The sequence below is a fragment of the Camelus bactrianus genome, chromosome 7, assembly GCF_048773025.1.
Source record: "Camelus bactrianus isolate YW-2024 breed Bactrian camel chromosome 7, ASM4877302v1, whole genome shotgun sequence".
Taxonomy (NCBI): Eukaryota; Metazoa; Chordata; class Mammalia; order Artiodactyla; family Camelidae; genus Camelus; species Camelus bactrianus.
The window spans coordinates 75,529,829-75,554,437 of record NC_133545.1 but is presented as its reverse complement, the minus strand read 5'-3'; the positions used below and the strand labels follow the sequence as shown (position 1 = coordinate 75,554,437).

Below are 24,609 nucleotides of genomic sequence, written 5' to 3'. Positions count from 1 at the left end.
ATGTAAATATTTTAGGAAATAAAGGTTTCACAAATCCTTACCATCTGCATTGCGTTCACATATTCTATTCTGTTTTAATTCAAGCTTTAATGCTGATCATTATCTACTAAATTGATTCCATGATCCATCAAAGGGTCACTAACCACAGCTTGTAAAACGCTACAGTACAGTAATTCTTTCTCTATGAAGGTTTTTTAAAATGCCAACTAGTCAATACTACATTTTGTCCAGTCAACTGGTTCAAGTACAGATATTCAGTTAAATTATATGCAGCACTGTACAGATCACAATATTGCTGGTTATTAATCATCTTAAATTTAGATACATTCAATTAATTCAGCTTATAACTAACTATACATGTTCTTAAAATGCTCTGAGAATGTATTTACCCTAAATTCTCACTGTAAGTTCCCTTTCCCCACTAATAGCATTATAGAAATCAATTTAGCTTCACAATCTGTAACCAGATTTTCAAAGAGAAATTGTAGAAATGCTATTTATCAACTTTTACAATGACTTTGTCTTTCTAGGTCTTTCTTAGGTGAATTTTAATTCACCATGTTTCTGTCTGCCATACAAGAAGCTCTATCATCTCTCTCTTTGACTAGGAGCCATAATTTTTTCTTGGTAATTGGGATCTGCATGCAGCTTTGCACTGTAGTGCAAATTCCAGCTCTCTGCTTGTCCCGTGTCAATACATCTTTAAGCCATCAATGATATCAAATTCAACAGGCTTTTGATGTTATCAAATTTCACAGGGTTTCCAACTTTGAATTTCTTCATGTCGTTTCTATTCATACTTCATTTATTTTTGCTGTCACTCTTCTGTGTCCCTGTCATTCTTCATACCTGGATCTATCTGCCTGGTTTTCAAATACTGAGCCTCCTGTCAATGATGATACACATTTCCCACTTTGGTTTTTACAACCTCACTCTTGATCTTCATTAAACCAAAATATGGCCATGCAGAGCACCCCGCCCCAGGAGTTTTCAGACACGTAAGTCAATGGGCCTATCATGCATTCTGTGCTAAAGCCAACGCTGAGTTCCCTTCAAACTCTTGTCTGCCATCATTTTTCTCTAACAGGGCAAAAAATGTGAACTTTTCTCCTTCGTTAAGTTTAGCATGTCTGCCTCTGCGCTAAGGTCTCTTATCTGATCTACCACTATTTATCATTCATTTCACTAACTTTAACTGCTCTGCCACCCTCTTTCACTGATGAGTCATCATTTCAAAAATTCCATGCAATTAGACTGACTTCACCCAGCCCACCATTTAGGATCGTTTCACCTATTAAGTATATGTAGACAGTCCCTACCCTGTTGTAGACCTGGTTTCATTGGGAAAGATGTTGGAATCCAGGCAGGAGAGACCCATTCTGACAATTCCATGCCCACAGCTCTATTTCAGAAAGGTTTGCTTTCTTTTTTCGTTGTGCTCAATAGTAGTTAGATATGGTTCATGTCTATATTGATCAAAAAATTATTTATCTTCCTCTTGTAAGCTACTCATTCTGTTTTACTGTAGCAGAAGCAATGAGAAATGTGCTCAAGATCACAGCGAGGGCAATTTAACTACGGACAGCACCATGACCCTGTGAAGTATGAGCCTCATGGAATCATAATCATACTTTGAGAGATGCATGTTATTAATTATGTGAACATTTAGGATGCTGGAGAAGGTTGCTTTTATTTATTTCTTTTCTTGAAATGCCCCAATGACTTTTCATAATAGCTTTATGTTTAAGTCATTAAATAACTTATCTACTATTTGCTATGTGAACCAGCTTCTTACTTTCTGTCATTATTAATATCTTCTTGTTATTATTAAGAATAAAGGTCAGCTCATTGGTTTATCCTCGTATCAAATAAAAACTCCAATTGGCTCACTCTAAGGAAAAAAATTACATTAATTAAAGCTGGTGCTGACCCCCAAAGTTCAAATATATTATGGAAATTACACTTTAAAACTCTCCCAGTTGTCATGCTATTAAGCCCCTAAATTAGAATTCTCCTGCAGTGTTCTTTGCTTCACGCCAGTGTGATCTGAAGTTCACCTCCCTCTCCTCTCCTCAGAGTTTATCTCCTCACACCACACACAGAAGTACACTGAACCACATACTGTAACTACAGCTATATGATTTGCCGGGTTGGGGATTCTTTCATTTAAAATTTGCTCACTTTGAAAGATTTCTAAGGTATGTACATAAAATGTAACATACAGACCTGGCCATCTAGATTCTCTTTACTGGATCATATCATCACACCTGACATAAGCACCAATCGCTAAATAAACATTCTCATTTTAAGCATCTGATACCACATTCTGGTTATGTACATAGATGTATATACATATATAGATGTATGTATTCATTATTTATAAAAGTATATAAGCACCTTGTTAACATTTTTACAACTGAAAAAAATTAAATGTGTAGCCTCACACCAAGAAAAAGAAACCACCTAATAATATACTGTGTGGGTTATGCAAGGCCTGTTATTTTCACAAAGGTCCACCTAAAATCTCAGTTATTTTAAAAAAAATAGTTTCTAAATTCTCATTTCAAATCAATTTCTTCTAAGTTTGGCTTGGTAAAAAGAAAATTCTTATAAGCGAAGTGAGTTGTTAGGAAAGGAAAACTGCCTTCCCTGGGGGCACACATTCTTCTCTGCACCTGGGGGAGTATTTGAAATACTCTGGCAGAGGAAACGCTCCAAGCTCTGAACTCAAGATGGATTCGGAGCTCTAAGAGGCAAGGCCTCCCTTTCTCATGTGCTCAGCACCAGTCACATGGTGAGAACTGGTGATGGTCCGGAACCTGAGTAAATCCTGACCTTGTCCTCTCTTCAGAGCCCCCATCAGAGCCCGGCACACGCAGGGCCACACATCTGAGCAGGCTTTGCAAGTCCAGAAAGAGCACATCTACACTGATGGCCAGAAAGAAGAAAGGAAAGCCTGGAAGGCACATCCTCTTCTCCTGTCCAAACTGCTCCTGAAGGTGTGCAAGGAAATGCATCCTGGAACGGGAGTCCCACTATTAAGAAAGAAAGCCTGATCTTTTGATTCTTACATAAAACCTCTATTTTGAATACCATGATTTTTTTCACAAGAATCTAAAAGGTAAGGGAAAATTTGCTGAATCCTAAGATATAACTGATGATATCCCAGCATTATAATAAAAATCATCACTTATGCATCAGAAAAAGCCTCCATTTGGAGAAAAAAAGCTCATCATGAATTAAGTGGTCAAGTCACAACCACTGCCATCAAAGGGTTTTGGAAGAGTTCCTTTAGGCAATTACAGCTGATGCCACAAACCAATGAAAAAGATGAGCATCGTGGCTTTCAAAGTATATGGTATTCACTTCTCAACATGGCATGTGCGACATTTTAAATCACTTCTTTCTCTTTTCATTCTTCACCCCATCAATCATTCATTTTTTTATCCATTAACTCAACAAAAATGTATTGAATACCTACTATGTGCCAGACATATACATACTACTGAGTGCCAAGATACAATAGTGATAATAACCTAAGAACAGTAACCATACCTAACACGCATATAGTGCTTGCTTACTATGTGCTGAACACCATTCTTCTATATATCTTCACTCATTTCATCCTTGCACCAACCTCCTAGGGTAAGTACAATTATAAGCTCACTTTGCGATTAACAACTGAAGTGCAGAGAGATCAGTTCCCCAGGTTACAAGTCAATGAGTGTCAGCGCCAGGGTTAAACCCACATCTTTTTACTCCAGTGTCCCTAACTTGACCTCTATGCTATATGAAGAACAACGGACGTAGACTTACAGAATTTTCAATGTACTGAAAAAGGCAGACATTAAATACATTTGAATCTTAAATATTGATAAGATATACAAGAAAAGAGCATGGTGTTCTGAGATAGGATGGTATAACATTGCAAAGATTCTTCTTGCAGGCTAAGAAATGCAGTAATTACCCCTGGTGATTCTCACTTCACCTAAATAACAAAGGTACAAAATTTAAGAAAGCAAGCTAGCTGAAAAGAGCTGGGGAAAACTAAGGCTGGGAGGCCAGGAGAAGTGACTAAGCAATTCAGACCTTAACCCTTGCCATAGAGCCTTGCCATCTGGGTGGCCCTTCTAGTTAGTACACTCAAAACAACTAGAGATATGGGAGCTGGTGAATGCAACCCCCTCCTCCTATCTTATCCCTCCTGAATACGGAAATCCAACCTGGATCACATGCTCCTTCTACACAGATGAATGCAAGTACCTCCTCATCTGTTGTCTTCGACCAAAAGGTCCAGGGTAGATGTCTAAAAACCTTAAATCCTGCCTTAATGCTCCAGCTTATTTTAAAAAGAAAAGACTTCATTGGCCTGTAATGGTTAACACCTGGGTTTCTGGAAACAATTTAAGATAGGGCTTACAGTCAGTAAAACAAACAAACAAAAACCCACCTTTATGAGACTTGGCTATTAATAGACTTGGAAATAGATTGAAAAACTGATTTGAAAACAAACACATGAAAGCAGAGAATCAAGCTCCCAGAGAGACAAAACCCCCTTTCCATCCTGATTTTTCAAAAAAGGATCTGAACTTTATTGCCCTGTTTGACCAATTACAGATCTACTTCTTTCTTATTAGTGTGAGAGAAATTATACACGAAGAAGAAAAGTCTCTCTTTTCTTCTCAAGAAGTGGTCTCTCTGTCGATGGGGGAAATTTCGCATCTGTAATTGTTATTATTTATTTTCCATCTTATTTTTATGTCGTCAGTCTTTATGTTCGGCATGGTCCATTAAGTACAGAATTACATCTAGAAGAAGTGTGTCATTTTAGCTCCCAATTCTGTAGTTTCACTCTGCTGAGGTTAATGATGATTCAGAGGGGAGAGCACAAGCGAGAGGGCAGGTGTTCATAATAGCACCATTAATTATGTGTGCTTCCCACAACCAGAGAGCAACATCATTTTTAGGGCCAATAAATTATGCACTTTTTCTAGTTCATTGTTCAGAATCATAAAAAGAATCATTCTGGATGTTGTATTGCCACAAGAAAGTCTCCTGCCTCATCATCTTACTGTATCATTTCATATGGGGTTTTATATTCTACCTGGCTAGGATCTCTGATGTTACTATATTAAAATGCTTAGATAACTAAATACACAACTTAATCATTTGACTTTCAATGAAGGTTAAACAGTCTCTAATTAGCAAATGGCACATTAAGTCTCATCTTTAATAGTTAACAAATTACACTTGAGAAGCCTAGGTACAGTTAAATTATGAGAAGCCTTCAACAGTCTAAAGGTTAGAAACTAAACTTTGAAAGTAACTTACAGTACATTATGTTGAATCTGTTATTAGTGTCATGAGACTTTAAAAAAACTGAAAACCATGATAAATGTGACTTTCTTCAGAAATATCCTTTATCCCATCCCTTAAAAATTTGCTAATATAACTGGCTTTAATTCTTAATATAACTGAATTTGATTCATAATCAATTCTTTAATCAATATACTTCATTAATAAATAAAATGATGTCCTTCTGTGGTTTTCCTAGAAATAAAATACCAAATAAATTACAAGTGAAGGTTTCTAAAAGTATACCAGGAACTTAAGGATCTGGACTTCTCCAAAAATGAAGTAAATGTCCTTATATCTTCATCAATACAAAGGCTATGATCACATTTTACACTGATATGTGGGAAACAGGATAGCGTATTTATGTCAAATTTCTGAAAACATGACATCATATTTCACTACCCCAGAATAAATGATTATTGTGTGCTCTATCCAGAAAGAGAGAAAGAAAAAGCCATTGTGATATTTTCTGATATTTATATTAACTTCAAAGCTGGTAACTCTTTTCCAAAGATAGTTTCCTTTCTTACCTTTTTAAAACAACAAGAACTTGGGTTTAGAGTATAAATTCTCATAAAAATAAAACATCTAGTAACATGTTGTTGAGAAATCACCTGCAAATTACTTTCAGACCTTTGAAAAACAATCCAATTGGAATCACCAGCCTAAATAGGTCATTTAACTTAGAAAAATTAAAATTAGCTATGCAGGGTCAATTCTTTTTCTAAAACATCTGCATCCTCAGTGTCCTGTTGTCTTCAAAGTCAAACAGAGAGAAGTGTCAAGAACAACAATAATACATGAATTTAATTCAAATCTCAAAGTTAGTCTGCTCATGAAATGGCTATAAAAGTTAACATTATCTATAAAAACATGGGGAGGGTGCTTCAAGAAATTGGGGTGTAAGGAAAAGCAGAAAACTCTTATTATCCAGGAGAATAATGGTATATGTCGGGGGCAAGGAGGGGAAGGGTCTCTGCTGATGTACATTTCTTGCCTTTCACTTGCACATGTTCACAGCAAATCAAAAACTGCAGAGATACACTTAATACAACTTCCAAACAAGTTCATTCTTCCACAAGCTTCTCTCATATTAAACTAGCAGTATAAGATCATGAACCTTAATGTGCTTGCCTGGCATTTTTACGGACTTAATCATCCTATAACACTCTGGTAAACTCCAGGATCAAATCCCTGCTCCCTAGAAAACCTCCCCAGGCATAGGAAAAACTACAGAATCTTGACACTAACACCTTTAAAGAAAGAGAACAAAATAAAACCCAAAGGAGAAAAATGTGGCTGCCTGAGACATCCTATATTCCTGTACTACCAGACCATCCATAAAATCAAAAGGACCCCAACATTAGAACAGGGGAGTGTCGAGTGTCTGAGGATGGAGTCTGCCCTTAGAAGGCAAGGCATCCAAGGTGGCTAGCAGAAAGGGTACTTGGGATCACGAGAGGTAGAGAAAAGAGTCTGTTTTTGTTTCAGGACTCTCCAAAGCTACCAGGAAACGTACCTCCATTCTTTCTGGGTTGAAAGTAACTTTGATGCTCAGAAAAAGTACTTTCATATTCTCCAACTAGCAACAATCTACTAGCCACGGGCAAAGAGTGATCAGAGATACCAACGAAACAGGCTTTCCTCTGCCCATCTTCCTAAAGCCACTTCCCAAAACGTAAGACCTTTAGAATTCTTAATTCCCTCAAGACTCCTCTCTGCTTAAAGATGGAATGGAAGAACCTTTTCTCTGACAAGGAAGCAAACTGAAGCCTTGACATTGGGGAATTGCTAAGGAACATTCTAAGCTACATTTTTCTTAAAAGGGTAAAACACAAAACAGAATACGGATTTATTCATCTCCAGATGGATGATAAAAATTTTATAACTTCCCAGGACAGAGAGAAACAACCTCACTCCAGTCCCCATACCCAACCACTCTCAGGAAGCAATGACAGAAACAGTCCCAGAGAGGGACAGAGCAGGCTGACTCTCCTTCCACAACCTCTCCAAATCCGCTTTTCGCCGCGCTGTCAGTCCCTCCTTAGTCCCTCAGCTCGGGCCCTAAACTGCCGCTTCTTCTCCCCATCTTTAGTTCTTAGCGGACTCGGCCCAGCAACCGCCCTGCCTCTCGCGCGTCCCTCTGGGTGGCGCCCCCCGCACCTGGAGGTTCTCGAAAGCCCCGGGACGAGGCGCTGGTGCCCAGGCTGGGGAACCCCGGGGGTTCCGGCCTCCCAGGGCTCCCACCTGAGCGGATTAAGTTGCTGGGCCCCAACGGCGCGCACGGTCCCCGTCCCTCCCACTCCCGCCCTTCCCGGGTTCGGGCGTCCCGGTCCCCCCGCCTTCCCAGAGGCGAGCGCGCATTCACCAGAGGTGAGCTGCATCCAGGCACAGATCTTGTACACCGTAGCCGTGTTGCAGAAGAAGAAGAGAGTAAAGCAAATGATGCAGGCGATGATGAGCATCATGGAGAGGCCGATGAAAAAGGAGGCGGCTTTGAAGGCGCCCGAGGGCAGCGTGGAGAAGTCCGTGAAGCTGCCCCTGCAGGTCAGCTCTCGGGAGAAGCCGTTGCCGATGCAGTAGTGGAAGAGCCCGAAATAGCCGGCTTGCGGGGTGTCCACGCCGTCGCCGATCCAGTAGGGCTGGATGAAGCACACCACGTTGACGATGGCAAAGCAGATGGTGAAGATGGCCCACAGCACGCCGATGGCCCGCGAGTTCCGCACATAGTTGGTGTGGTACAGCTTGGCAGCCTCCTGAGCCGGGAGCATCGCGGCGGCGGCAGCAGCAGCGGCGGCTCCGGGCATTCTCCCCCTCCTCCTCCTCGTCCTCCGCCTCCCCCCGCCTCTCCGCGCTCAGGAGACACACTCACCGTGCCGCGCGCGCTGCAACTCCCCTGCCTCCGCCTCAGCCCAGCAGCGCCAGTTTCAGAGTCTGCATCCTTGCTCCCGGAAGGAGGGCGGAGGAGCGCCGAGCACCCCTCTGGCTCGCCTGGCACAGCCTTCTGGTCCCCCTCCCTCCCTCCTTCCTCCACTCCTGGCTGGGGCTCCAGCCCTCCTCACTGCCCTCCGCCCGGCTTCCCGCCGCCGCGGCTGCAGCTGCTGCAGCTGAAGGCGGCAAATCCCGCGCGGGGCAGCGGGGCGCGCAAGCTCGGGCGCCCCCCCTCCCCCGCTCAGTTCCCGCCTTCCTCCCAGCTCCACGCAGGAAACCCCACGGCGCGGAGGACCGCGGCGACCCAGGAACGCCTCTCAAGTGGCGGCTGTGGGCCAGGGAAGCGGGCCTGGAGTCGAGGAGGGGGCACCTCAGGAGGGGGCGGGAGCACCCACTAGGATCCCAGAGGCGAACCCAGGATCCCGGTTGGTGTTAGGGGCCAGGCGCCGAGGTTGATTCTGGGACCATCTGAAGCGTCGCACAGCAACGTGCTTCGACCTCTGCATCTTTGCAGAGGCGCGAGGGGCAGCGCGGCTGATGTAGGCGAGACGCCAAAGGGACAAGAGACCTGCCGCCTGCAAAGGACTCCCCTCTGACAACCACTGAAAATTGACCCTAGCTAACTCGTCAGTGGCCTCCGGTCGTGTCCACGAGGTGGAGACAGAAGTTGGGCAGGAAACTGACAGACAAAAACGTAAAAGACACACCTTAATGACAGCCTCAAACTTGCTCAGCTGAACTTGTCTCCTCTTCGCGTTCCCCAACCCATGCAGCCAGATAAACTGTAGCCTATTGATGGCCTATACTTTCCTTTAAGTCAGGTCATTTTCCCCACAAATCCTGCCATAGATGGGGCCTATGGGATATGGAAGTGACTGTGTCACAGAAATGTGCAGTTTGAAAATATTGAGTAGTGTGGCCAGGGTTACATTTCTTAAACTAATTCTCACTGGCAGCTACTCTGTGCCCAGGCACTGTGCTAGGTACTCAGGATACAATGGTGACACCAGATGACTGTTTTCCTTCCTTGTCTAGGTATTTCCCCCTCCTCCAATAACCCAAAGATGTAGCTAACCAGAGAGTTGTTTTCAGAGAATTTCCTCTGAATGATCCATATATAACCCCTTATATTTTCATGTGGCATTGCTGTTATATACCTGCACTTTGTGCTGTTTCCTTAGCTTAAAGTTTTCCCTTTCAAGCCTCTATTGCTTTTTTAACTGTCCCAGCCTTTCAAACTCCTTTTCTCTGTTTCCATTTGTTACTTTTTTGGATAAAGAAGCGTGTAATCTCTGCTCAAAGCAATCAAACCAGAATGTTCAATAGCAGCATCAGATTTTAGCAACCAACCATTTTGAACCATAAGACCACTGAATTCTCTGAGTAGAAGGGAGAGAATTATGCCAGAATTTGACCCTTAAGTATATACTTAATCACACACTTTATTATAATGCAAAAACATGTGGAAGCTCCTTGACACCCTCTTACCATAATGCCCAATCTGTCCACTTTCTTAACTAGAACAGTGAGAGACATGAGACACAAGGTGGAATACGATGTTAGGAAGAGGTCAGAACTCTTAGACTGGTTCAGCTTGGAGAAGGAGCTGCTGCGGAGGAAGGAAAGAAAGCTCCAGAAGATACTATACTTCATAAATGGCTGTTCTATAGAAGAGAGGTCAGACCCTAAGTGATGCAGACCAACCATACCCCTCCTCTAACCTGAAGTTCTGAGATTTTATGGGGAGAGAGAGGGAGACAGTGGAAACAGGGATGTGGGACACAGAAGCTAATAAAGGGATTGAAACTAAGAAAGGATTTTAAAAGGTGAGTTAGGATCTTACATTCAGCTTTTCCTAAAGGCATGAAGTTCAGGTATGACAGTTCAAGGTCCATGAGGCAGGACTTTGGAAGTAAAGAGGACAGAATTAAACAGTGGCATGAGACATGTAAGTTTAGGTGACTAAGGATTTCTCCCAAGTATGGTTGTAGACTCTCAGGTCTTTTAAAAATTAGAGGGATTTGGGGGGTAAGGTAGAGAGGATGACCTAAATATGAGCCAGCCCAATATAACACTTGCGAATCTCTAAAAATATAATTCGTGATGATGCATCATCAGTGCATTAGTGGTGACGGAGGGTCAGAACTTCTGCTAGGTTTCATTTGTCTTATCTCTCCTGAAATTGCTGGTAAGTAAGAAAATCAGGAGAGTTTTAACATGGAAGGAGGCAGAGGAAAGGTGAGGGTAATCGGATTTATGGGGCCATCTGGCAGGCCATGTGTCCCAGGGGCAGAGATAGCTTTACAGCAAGAACTGACAGTTATTTCTAGTGACTCTTCCAAGCCCTCAAATCCCCCTAAACCTGCTTGTATAAAGTGGTCTTTCTTTAAAATCAATGCCTAAAAGACATCTTACTGTTCCCCTGGGGTGGCTGAGATGGAAGGTCGCTGAGAGGGGAAAGGCTGAGAATCAAAAAGCCTGGTTTAGATCTCAGTGCTTAAATTGCCTTTACAGGACCAAGAAAAGACTGGCGAGTGACTCAGATTCAAATGTTGTGATTCAAAGAGCTTTTCTATTTGAATCATGCCCAAGGAGAGCCTTATTCTTATTCCAGTTTTGGAATTGCCTCTGGGTTCGTGCTCAGAATCAGTCTGCCATTGGGCACACACAAGGGGTCCCATCTTATCAACAGCAGCTAGGAACAGAACGGTGTTGGTGTGTTGCTGATCTGAAGTGATCCCTTCCCCCTAAGAATCTGAACTGTTGCTCCTTGAGGTGAGGGGTCAGTCAAGGATGAAATGAACCCTGCCAATGGCCCTTCTCTCCACCTTCATCCTTCCAGGATGAAGCAGGATCTCACAAGACTCTTGGAATTAGGCATGAACTGCAATGCCTATAGACTCTTTAGTTGCCATCAGTGAATGCAGATTATCCTCCTACATCTTCTTCCCAAATCCCCCATGCCCATCCCCAACCTTGCCCTTGGCAACCAGAAACCGCAGAGTAAGACTGTCCCTATTCTTAATCTAAAGCTTTAGTCTAGCACCATGCAGACTTCAGGAGTTCAAACAGCTAAGCATCTGGGCAACTACCTATATTTATCAAATATGATGTGATCAGGAAGGATGTTTTGGGGAAGAGGAAATAATAAGTCTAGCCTGGTTCATGCTAAGGAGTTACTATTGATAGAAAAGTATTTTGAAATTATAACATGATTCATATGTGCTAAATAACTAGTAAAAGTCAGTGTTATTGACAGCATCAAATTAGAAACACTGAACACTCAAATCTCAAACTTCACTGTTAAAAATGTTTTTCTCTTACTGCCACAAAGGGTCAGTAGTGAGATCCACTTTTCCCCAAACTGTATCTTAATGTTAGGGCTATAAGAGAGAAAATAACAAAATAAGAACAGTCGAATGCTACTAAAAAGATTCCTGGTGAGTTAAAGAACGAAACGTTTTGATCCCAAACTAACCTGTGATGACTTGGGAAAGTGTGAAAGCCTTGGAGGGCAAGAGACGTGGAATCCAGACGCAGCACTGCCTTTAGCTAATCATGAGAGACCAACACTCTTGGGGCTCCATTCTTCATCTCTAGAATTATGGTGAGGGAAAAGGGACATCAGAGGGATTCTCAGGTCCCTTTCTGCAGTAAAATTCTATCCTGTTCTACAAAGACTATTCCAGGATGACTTTGCAAAAAAAGATAAAATGCAGTACTTGAAAAAAAAAAAATGAGGTAAGACCAAACAAGAGATATCAGACTCTGACGATGCAGACGTTTTATACAAAATTGAAAATCCCTTCTGAAATCCAACTGTTATAATCTTTCAGGCAATGAGTGGTTAGTATTTTCAGATGAATCATTGCTATGACCTTGGAAAATGGAGAAAAAGATTATTTCTAAAATCTGTTACTTAATTTCTAGGGCAATTACCAAGGTCAATATCAGATCCCGCCCCAGAAAATAAATATTCTAGTAATTGAAGCTCTTTTCACTCACCGTAAGTTTCCTTCTGCCTCTTCCCCATCTTAGTTTTCTTTTAGGGCTTTTTGGAAATCATGAAACAACATCTCTTAGTTTATCAGTCACTCAGTTAGCAGTGGCAGTCAGATGGACTGAGTGTTTCAATGCCCCTTACGAATCAAGGTCAAATTGATCACAAGGCTCTGATTTCGTTGCACCTTGGTCTATACCCTTTGCAGTGAGATGTGGAACTCCACACACGGAGAGAAATGGGAAATAGGAAAATCAGTCATTCTCTTTCTTTACCTTTTCCCTCTATTTTGAATTGGATTCTGTGTAAGAGTTATCCCTTTAATAAATTCTTTTCATCTTTCCAGAACCCAGCTAAGACCATAAGTTGTTTTCTCATAAGTCTGAACCTCCAACAGCCTATGTTAGAAGAACTATCTCTCTGTTAATCTTTTTAAGCCCTTGATAATTTCAGAACAATTCTGTCTGAAGGTAAGTAGTAACCTCTATTGAATAAAATACTATGGAAACATGACCATCACTTGAGGTATGATTTTTTTTTTGTCTATCATGGAATGATATTATATTAAATGATATTAAGTTCAGTATGTAGGTTTTGTTCTCTTTGAGTCTAGTACTGATTGGTCTTCCTGATCTTTAAAAAATGAATTCTATTTGATATTCATTCTGAACCTGCTTTACGGAGTCTTCCATTCAAGATGTACCTTGATTGAAAATCAACGTTCTCATTTGGAACATTTACACTTGAATTTTTAATATTGGACTCATATTTGAAACCATTGCTTGGATTCTCTGCTAAAGGCATCTTTATCCACAAAGCTTACCTCTCCTACTTGGCAATCGCTCAAATCTCTCAAATCTCATATTCAGCCTTAGTGAGAATCTCCCCCAAGCCACATACTATTTATTTTAAATCTTGTAATCCCAAACACCCCTCTAAATGTGAAGAAAACCCATCCAGATGCCTTCTTTTACTGCCCTTGTGACACAAAAGTATTAATCATGATAACTCAGTGCTTTTATTGAAGAGACACATTTTCATGTCTATATTAATCTGCTTTTGCTAGAGAAGCAACCCAAACTCTCAGTTGCTTATAAGCAGAAGCATTTTCTTCTAACCCACACCACACAACGGTTGTTGATTGGCTAACCAAGGTCCAGATAGTAGACCTGACTTCAGGTCTGCTTATACTGCCATTCTTAGGTCCAATCTGAAGGAGCAGCCCTTATCTGGGACATGTTGTTGGCATAAGGACGAAAGTATAAGAGATTAAGGCAAATTATAGAACAGTATCTAAAACTTCTGCTCAAATATAGCATGCAGCATGTCATCTCATATTCCATTGGCAAAAGCTTATCATAAGAAAAAGCCTAATGTCAGTGTGTTAGGGATACATAATCCTCTTACAGGAAACAAATGAGCAAAAAATCAAGAACTTTAATCAAATCTATCATGTCCACCCTCTGACAAAACTTTAGTAAAAACCTACTTTTCTAATGGTCCCTAGACTACATGCCTATGTGATTTTTGTTTTAAGACTGTAGACTATTTCATTTTGGATAAATACCTCATCCCACTCACTCTTCTCTGAAGAATCTGCCTTTACTTGGTTCTTATATAGAAAAATTAATAAACTGAAAAAGTTCCCATGAGAAGCTAAATTTATAATTAATTTCTACATTTTATAATATTCAGACATGCTATTTGATTCTCCCTTTTAAAGGGTGCATCACCAGAAATGTCATTTAGTTTCAAAGTGGATGTTACCTTGTGAATTCTCACAAACCTACAGTGTTTTCCAAACTTGAGTATGTATTCTTCAAAAAAAAAAACTAGTGTACCCACAGTAATGACTTATAAGATTATTATTGCAATGTTACTTAAATGTGCAGAGTAAAAATTAAAAGCATAAAACTTAATTTAATCAACTTTCAGATATGGTGGCATGAAGAAGTCGGTGCCTCCTCTCCTCCAAAACAAGTAAAAGACTGAATAAAATTGTCAAAACAGCCATTTTAAGGTTTCAAAGGCAAACAACAAACTGAGAGGTGTTTATTCATGAAGAATAGCTATAATTTGAATAAGAAAAGCAGAGTCTGTGGTCTTTTTGCCTGGGGTGGCTCCGTTTCTACTCACCACCAGCTCAGTCAGCATGTTGTTCTATCAGGGCAGGGCTGGCCATGAATACCAGCAGCTTCTGCCAGAAGGGGAAGACTTCATTTAGAGTGAAGGACAAGAGCCCAGGCCAAGCAACATTATCACTGAAGTTAGCTAGCTCAGTGAGAAATAAGTATGGAAAACCCACAAATCTGCAAGCTCAAGGTCCCACTTAGGGCAAGTCAGAAATTTAATGTAGATACCCTGGAAATGAGAGAGCCATAGAAAAGCTAGATAAGCTCGCCACATCCCTGGCCAACTAAAGAGTGACATGCACATTTGGAGGAGACCAGAAAGGATTTGATGGAAAGTAAAAGCTGAAGAAGACTTGAGAAATGCCAGAATCCATTGTCAGAGGATTGGAGCTCTACAGGTTTGATGTATTTGAGCACAGTCTCTACCAAAAATACTGCCTGACCACAAAGCTATGCACACCTAAGGGAAAAAAAAATGCAGGAAGCCAGTCTAAAAAACAAATATAATAATCATTAAAAAAAAAAAATACCTGAGCAGAGATATCAGCAATCACATACCATAAGAGAGACAGATTCTGCAAGCTAAGTCCAGGCAAGTTACTGAAAAAAAAATCCCTCAGGAGGGAAAAATGAGAATCTAGATTTACTATAATTTATTACTTAAAGTGTTCAGTTTTCAACAACAACAATTAAAAAATGAGACATGCAAAGAAAGAGTAAAATCTAACCCCTTACTAAGGAGAAAACTCAATCAGTAGAAAATGACTTGGAGTGGTCCCAGATACTGGTTTTAGTACATGAAAACTTCAAAGCAGCTATTTAAAACATGTTTTAACCATGCAACCAACAAGGAGTTAATATTCAAAATATACAAACAGCTCATATAACTCAATATCAAAACAAACAAACAAACAACACAATAAAAAAAATGAGCATAAAACCTAAATAGACATTTCTTCAAAAAAAATATACAGGTGGCCAACAGGTACTTGGAAAGATGCTCAACTTCACTAATTATTAGAGAAGTGCAAACCAAAACCACAATGAGGTATCAGCTCACACTGGTCAGAATGGCTTTCATCAAAAAGTCTACAAATAATAAATGCTGGGGAGGGTATAGAGAAAAGGGAATCATCTTACACTGTTGGTGTGAATGTAAATTGGTGTGGCCACTAAGGAAAACAGTATGGAGATTCCTTAAAAAACTAAAACTACAGCTACTATATGATCCAGCAATCCCACTTTTGGTTATATATCCAGAAAAGATGAAAACTCTAATTCAAAAACATACATGTACCCCAGTGTTCACAGCAGCACTATTTACAATAGCCAAGACATGGAAACAACCCAAGTGCTCATCAACAGACTACTGGCTTAAGAAGATGTGATATACATGTGTATATACAATGGAATATTACTCAGCCATAAAAAAGAATAAAGTATTGCCATTTGCAGCAACATGGATGGACTGAGAGAATATTATACTTAGTGAAATAAGTCAGACAGAGAAAGACAAATATTATATGATATCACTTGTGTGTGGGATTTAAAAAAAAATACTAATAACTCTATACACAAAACCAAAATAGACTCACAGACATAGAAAACAAACTTAGGGTTACCAAAGGGGAAAGAGGAGGAGGGGTGCTGATAAATTAGGAATATGGGATTAACAGATACAAACTACTATATATAAACTAGATAAGTAACATGGATTTACTGTATAGCACAGGGAACTATATTCAATAGCTTGTAATAACCTCTAATGGTAAATAATCTGAAAATACATATATATATATATATATATCTGAATCACTTTGCTGCACACCTGGAACTAACACAATATTGTAAATCAGCTATACTTCAATAATAAAAATAAATTTTAAAAAATATGTTTTAAAAAATGAAAGAGACCCATGTTTAAAGAATAAATAAAAGTATAACTATTACTCAACAAATAGAGAATTTCAATAGAGAAATAGGAACTACAAAAAAAGAACCAAATGGTGATTCCAGAGTTGAAAAGTACAACTGAAATGAAAAATTCACTAGATGGGTTCAACAGCAGATTTGACATAATACTAGAAAGCATCAGTGAATTTGAAGATAAATTAAGAGAAGTATCCAATCTGAAGAACACAGAGAAAAAAAGAGTTAAAAAAATAAGCAGAGCTTCAGAGATCTGTGAGACGATATCAAGTGTACCAAAGAATGTGTAATGGAAGTCCTATATAGGGCCAGAAAGTTTACCTAAAGAAATAATGGCAGAAAACTTTACACATTTGATGAAAAACATTGCTCTAGAGAACTAAGAAGGTCAACAAATCCCAAGTAGGATAACACAAAGAGATTAATATCTAAGCATATCATAGTTAAACTGCTGAAGCTAAAGACCAGGAGAAAATATTGAAAACAGCAAGAGAAAAACAATTCATAGGAACACTGGAACAACAATATATTTATGGCTAATTTCTCATCAGGAACAATGGAGGCTAGTGGCATTGGGATGACATATTTAATATGCTGAAAGAAAAAAAATAACTGTAAACCAAGAATGGTATATACAGGAAAACTGTCCTTCAAATCTGAATATCACTCACCATTTTTGAACAAGGAACAAACTATTGATACATGCAAAATCTTTGGTGAACTCCAGTGAATTATGCTGAGTGACGAAAAGCCAATCCCACAAGATTATATACTGTATGATTCTATTTATATAACATTGTTAAAATTACAAAATTATAAAGTGGAGAACAGATTAACAGTTGTTAGGGGTTAAGGAAGGAGTGGGTATCCAAGGGAAGTGGGTGTGGCTATAAAAAGACAACTGTGGAGATCAATGTATTAATAGAAATGTTCTATATTTTGACTGCATCAATGTCAATATCCTAGTTATGCTATAGTGCTCTAGTTTTGCAAAATGTTACCAATTGGGGGAAACTGGGTGAAGGGTACACATGAATATCTCTGTATTAATTCTTATAACTGCATATGAATCTACAATTATCTCAAAATAAAAAGTTTAATTTTAAAAATTATATGTAAAAGTAAACATACACATACTTTAACTTCAAAAACAAAGTGAATGGACCAAACACCACAATCGAAAGATAGACTGTCAGATTGGCTAGGGAACAATCCAAATGTCTGTGAACTGGTAATGGACAAACAAAATGTGTTTTATCTATACAACAGAATTTATTTAACCACAGACATGAAAAAACTACTGATACATGCTTCAAGATGGATGAAGCTCAAAAGCATGATGCTAAGTGAAAGAAGCCAGATGCAAAAGATTCCACTTATAAGAAATTTCCAGAAAAGGAAAATATCTGGAGATAGTAGGTTAGTGATCACCTGCAGCTGGAAGTGGGAGCAGGGATGGATTCAAATGGGCACAAGAGAACTTTTGGGGGAAATTTAAATGTTCTAAAACTAGATTATGGGGATAGTGGAACTGTAGAAATTTATTTAAAAAATCCTTGAACTGAACACTTACAATGCTTGAATTTTATGGCATGTCAATTACACATCAATAAAATTGTTTACCAAATTAAGTGTAAACTCCCATTTCTTATGCTTATTTTGAAACCTACTTATGCAATTATCAATCCAAAATTCACTTATGAATTAAATATAGACAAATCACCAAACTAATAAAATTCAAATTAACTTTTCCAGAACATAACTAAGAAATTTAAAGGTACCACCAAATAAAAGTCTTTTCCTTAAAATTATTTATTCACACATACTAATACAGGTTGATATGCATAAAGACAAGATTAACTCAAACAGTCCTCTCTCACTGCGAATTTGGCCACGGTTGATCTGGCACAGGTATTTTTAGAGGCTGTAATGTCTGGGCTACAATGTGCCCTGTGACAACTCAATTATCTCACCAATTTTCTCCCTCCAAACTACTGCAAAACTCTCCCTTACACAGTTGGACCAAAACATACTCTGGCTCTACTTGGTGCCTAGACGTCATTCACTAGAATGTAAGCTCCATAGGACCAGGAACATTTTCTGATTCACTGCTGTGTCCCCAAAGCATAGAACAGTAGTACATGACATATTGCAGATATCAAAAGAATGAATGAATGACTTTACATATAAAGACCACTTCTTTCATGTGTTACTACTTCATGGCATTACTCTCTGTTGTACTGCATTTTCAAATGATAGTATCATAGACAGTAAGTAAGGAATGAACATCTTATTCTATGAAAATGATTTTCAATTGCTAATTACCACTGCAAAAAAGAAGAGTGGGATTTTTTTTTTTTGTCTTTAAAAGTAATGAGAGTTGTCTAATAGTAGTTGTGAGATGAGTGTAGTCACCTTGACATTAGGATGTGTAATAGAGCTGGACATGCTTACCAACATATTTAAAACTAAACTCTTTGGTGGATCATCAGCATCAATGCAAATGCAATTACAGAGTCCTCCTCTGATCCAAAACTGTTTGTCAGCACTGTTTTTCAGCCTGTTTCCTCACCAGATAGTAAATGTATCAGATAATTTGAAATATGCCCATACTAATTTTTAAATTAGCACCTAATTAAAACCTAAAATTAAAAATTCTCCTAGAGAACTCATAAATGCTGAAGAATATGTGGATCTCAGTTTAAGAAGCACTGGCCTAAATCATCACACATCTCACCTGGTAGTGTTTCTCAGTTTTGTGAGCATTTGTATTTCATTAGTGTCCTCACTGAAAGCATGAAATAGTGCTCCAACTAATTATTCTGTTGGGAGGGGTAGTCTATTTATTACATTTTTAAATTGAAAGCACATGCTTTTAAGTATTTTTCAGGCCCAATTCATTCCTACTGTGTTTTGTGATGAAGAATTCTGAAATTGCAGCTGAGTATTTCTCCAAATGCTGAAGCAGATTCTTGGCCAGGGGTGGAGGGGTGGCTGCATACTCTGAAGGGAGGATGGGGAATGAAGACAGCCCATCAGCAATCTTCCAGTCTCTTCCCAAGCAGAGTCAATGGCAACCCTTTGGGGAAGGAGGCTAGTTGAACTCCTAATCTACCCCCCACAGAACATAAGCTCTGACTCCTTGCATTTTGGGCTCTTCCATGTGCAAGATTCATTCCTTTCATTCACTGACATAAACAATTACTAACTAGTGGCTACTGTAGGTTGTACAGTGTGCTAATTGCTGGCCTTAATGATATGAATGAGATAGAGTCCCTGCCTGAGAGGGCGCATACTATCAGGTAAAAGAGAGACAGATTGAGTTCTGCAATGCAGTGTAGTAAGTTCCAGCATCTAATAGAGGCATCCTCTGAAGACACAGAGGGAAGCATCTAATTAGCTTTAAACCTGAGAAAGTTCCCTTGATGAGGGATGGATTGATGAGGGACAGAGAAAAGTGAGAACAAGCAGAGAAGATGTTACAGGAAGAGGGGACAAAACCAGTAAAGGCATTAAGGCAGGAAAGAACTAGGGAACTTAGAATTGAAGAGGAGAGATGTGTTTATTTTCTTATTGATCTTTCTATCCATCCATCATCCATCTGTCCAACAAATACTCATTAATTGTCTCTTAAATTCCAGATGCTGGGCTAAGTGGTATGGATTCAAAGGTTATTCAGATTTGACCCCTATTACTCTAGAGGAACCAAAGTCCAGTGGTTCAGGAGAGATCTAAATAAATACAGGACCTCCTATCTACTTCTTGAATCTGTTCAATTCTCTCCATCTTTACCACCAGGCTAATCTAAGTTATTAATCACTTCTTGCCTGAACTACTGCAATAGCCACAGCATAACAATGCTTTCTCACCCTCTTTGCTTTCACCCTCTCCTATTCATCTCTCACACTGAGGACAGCGTACTTTTTGAAATGTAGATCTGATTATACCTCTGTTTAGAACATTCCGCTGGTTTTTCACTGCTCTGAGACTAAAGGCAAAATGTTTCAGCATGCTCCTGCCTGGTCTGGACACTTCAACCAGCCTCGCCAGCCTCAGCCTATTTGACTATGTCCTTCTCACTCACTTCTCTATCCTTTTTCTCACCACATTATTGTCCTTCTGCCACAGGGCCTTTCCACATGCTGTCTCCTATGCATGGAATGCTCTTGGAGAAATTTACCTGTCCTCATCTTCAAGATTTCAGTTTAACTCTGATTTGTTCTTCTGGAAAGAAACCTTTACCAACCTCTTAGACCTTCTTATACTTCCTCATGCTCTCTCATTTGCACTATTTATCACCATTGTAATTTATATATATATAAGATGTTTGAATCATGCCTATTCTCTCACCAGACAATAAATGTATATTTTTCTTCACCACTTAACTGCTAATTCAGTGCTCAATAAATATTTATTGTATGAATGAACACATATGGTGTGTCAAGTTTCACTTTCCAAAAATGGTCACAATAATATCTCTCATCCCACATGCTTTTCTTAACACATGGCTTTAATGTTCCTCCTGTTGAGAGGTGGTAAATATGTTCCCTCCCCTTGAGTCTAGGTAGGCTTGTGATTCCGGCAGAAGTGATGTTATATGACTTCTGAGGCTAGGTCATAAAAGGCAACAGCTTGTGCCTGGTTCTTTTGATGCTTTTGGTCTTACAACTCAGCTACCAAGCTGTAGGAAAGTCCAAGATGAAGAACTGAGACCCCCCCCCGCCCCCATTCCATAGGCCTGCCTGACCTCCCATCTGACAGCCAGCACCATCTTGCCACAATGTGTAACCGCCATCTGGAGAATGGATCCTCCAGCCCTGAGTTGAGCCACCCCAGCTAGTACTGTGTGGACTAGTGACGAGCCACTTCTGCAAAGCTCTGCCCCAAATAAATGATTGCCATTGTTTTTAGTCATGAAATTTTGGGCTATTTTGTTTCACATCAAGAGATAACTGGAACATATAGTAAAAGAGATACATACTTCACTGACAAACTATCCAAGTTAGGTTGTCAGGATCACTAAATCAGATTGAATATTTGGTCACTACAAAGTGCTTTTCAATCAACCATTTAAATAATGGAACAGAGCAAAGCAACCATCATCAACACAGCACATCAAAGAGTCACAAAGAAATCATAGTAATATAGAGGATTTATACCTTTCATCCAGTCTAGATCCCAGCTCTGTGCTTTATTTCTGTCCACTCTTTTGTTCTTCTTTAGTCTTCCCTATCTTCATTTCCCATTCTTAGGCTATTTAAATCTACCAAATTGCCTCATTCTAATCTTTGTGATACAGGGTTCAAGCTGGTAATAATTTTATGATTGGCAAAGAAGCAACTTAAAAGATTACTTTAAGGGTAGTAGAAATATCTGATCAAAGGGATGTTCAGTGACTTCTCTTTGAACAACAGTGTCTGGAATTGTTTAGGTTCTTGATTTTACTTTTGCATGTTTGTGGCGTGTGTCTTACTGGGTATATACAAGTTGAGGGACTTGGTGGATTCAGTGCAACATGGCTGCTGATTAACCTGATAAGGTGATCATGTTTGTGATAAAGAGCATATAATTAATTTCTCTCTGGAGTACACCTTGAAAATCCCTGCTCTAATTTCCCTTCAGAAGTTAAATGTCTACTGACAGGATGCAAAGAGAGTATAGCATACTGTTGAATAAAGAGTGCCAGATCTTAAGTCTAGCTACCTGGGGATGAATCCTGACTTATTATTTATTAACTGTGTCACTGTGGCCAAATTACTTATTTTTGCCAAAGTTCACTTTATTTAGCTGTACAGCTGGTACACACTGGTACCCATTCTGGAGGATTATTAGGAAGGTTAAAAGAGATAATGCACATGAAGCACTGAGAAAGTGCTCGGCTACAGAAACTGCTCAGAAAATCCAACCCTTGCATTGTATATATCATGACTCATTGCTCCCAGCTTCATTCTAGATGGCCAATCTCTGTAAGACCTTTAGAGAAAGATAGTGTATGTGAAGCAATCTGGAAAGAAATGAGTCTGTTCACAGTTTTTAAGATGACTTCTCACCATATCAGATCATTCCCCTTCCAGAGGCAAAGATCATGATGGCGGAGCAGAAGGACATGGAGCTTACCTCCCCCAACTAACAAAAATACATCTACATGTGGAACAATTCTCATAGAAAACCAACTGAAATCTCGCGGAAGATCTCTTACACAACCAAAGCCTCAAGAAAGATCCCCATGTAACCAGGTAGGACAAAAAAAATCATTTCCCTTCCCATTTTTGTTGTCTTCATGTTTGTTGCACTTTTATCACAAGTTCACCAGATAAAGAATAACCCTCTCAATTTGGTCTAGTAACTCGGGGAACCAGAATATCATTTAGAAAATTAAGTCTACACTTCACTGAATGACATCATAGTGTTTTCAACAAATTCCCAGAAATGCCTACCTAACTTCCAGGGAATTGTCTGATAAAGTTGCAGGTAAATCTCAATGAACAAGTGTTTAAATGTGATCATAAGAATGTTTTCCCAGTGAGGTAAAGCAAGAACAATGCAGTATGTTTCCTTTTTCAAAGGCTTTATCTACATAGTGCAGTGGAATTTCCCCATATTAAGGCATAACTGATATGATTAAATATAAAAATGGATTGAGACAACTGAAGACTCAAAATCAACTGTGCTGACAAATCAAGTGCTTTCTATTCACATAGATTCTAGACAATAATGACATTTTCTTCAACTCCACTGCCTAATCCAGGCCTGCAAACAATATATCAAACAATACCAGAAAATTTTATTTTATATTAAAGTTAATATGAATAAATTAATTATGTTTACCTCATGATGTCATGATGTGAATGTATTAAAATTATGGTTTTATTATATGTATATTTTAACATGGGAATAAAATAATGAGTATTACTTGAGTAATGATGTGGAGTATAATAATAATGTTTCAGCACGTCATAGTTTTCTAAACAGTCCTTCACAGCAGAACCAGGTGGGAGATGCTACTATTAGGTATAAAAACAAAAACATTAATTTGAAAAGACACGTGCACCCCAATGTTCATATCAACACTATTTACAACAGCCAAGACATAGAAACAACCTAAGTGCCCATCAACAGATGACTGGATAAAGAAGATATGGACTTTACTCAGCCATAAAAAAGAATAAAATAATGCCACTTGCAGCAACATGGATGGACCTAGAGAATAACACATCAAGTGAAGTAAGTCAGACAAAGACAAATATTCTATCACTTACATGTGGAATCTAAAAAAGAATACTAATGAGTCTATATACAAAACAGAAACAGACTCACAAACACAGAAAACAAACATATTTACCAAAGGGGACGGCAGGGGATACATTAGGAGTATGGGATTAACAGATACAAACTACTGTATATAAAATAGATAAGCAACAAGGATTTACTGTCTGGTATAGAGAACTATAGTCCAACCTTGTAATAACCTATAATGAAAAAGATCTTAAAATATATATATATAACTGAATCACTTTGCTGTACACCTGAAACTAACACAATATTGTAAATCAACTATACTTAAGAAAAATAAATAAATAAAAATAGCTAATGTAAAAAAGAAAAAAAATCAAAACCATAAGGCTAAAATTACCCACCAGTAAAGCTAAAATTAAAAAGACAGACATACCAAGTGTCAGTGAGAATGAAATGCATCCTAAAGTCTCATATTTTGCCAGTGAGAGTATAATTTGGCAAAACCACTTTGTTGAAGTGAAGATACAGGTTTGCCAGTATCTACTAAGGCTAAACATTTGCATACTCTATGATCCAGCATTTCCATTCTTAGGTATAGTCCCTAACAGAAAAGCAGGGGAATCTGTATAAATGTATACCAAAAGGCAGGTACAAAAACGTTTATTGTATCACCCTTTATAAAACTCCCCAAATGGAAACAATCTGAATGTCCATCAATAATAAATGGATTTTTAAAAATTTATTTTATATTGATACAACGGAATACTATATAGCAATGAAAATAAACAAACCACAACTGCACACAACATGAGTGACTCTCTAAAGGTTCTGGTCATCAATCCAATGTGTGTGTGTGTGTGTGTGTGTGTGTGTGTGTGTGTGTTGAGGAGGGGTGGTTCCCCACACCAAGAAGAAATACTACAATTTAACTCAATTCTGACAGTATCTACCCTGAGATAGCATCAGATCCCATAGGTTAAGGGGTCACTCCAAGACTGCCCCCCACAACTTCAGAGACCAGTTGCA

The 24,609-nt window shown here is 39.0% G+C and overlaps 1 protein-coding gene across 9 annotated transcripts in view; it reads right to left on the bottom strand.

Annotated features, from left to right (window-relative positions):
• LHFPL3 (LHFPL tetraspan subfamily member 3) overlaps window positions 1–24,609 on the bottom strand; it is a 554,580-nt gene that overhangs the window by 462,247 nt on the left and 67,724 nt on the right. The window contains exon 4 of one of the 9 annotated variants that reach the window (XM_074367633.1): window positions 11,765–11,882. The exons of the other annotated variants lie outside the window; for them this stretch is intronic. The gene's annotated coding sequence lies outside the window, so the exon portion shown is untranslated. The remainder of the gene's footprint in view (window positions 1–11,764; window positions 11,883–24,609) is intronic. 9 annotated transcript variants of the gene reach the window in all.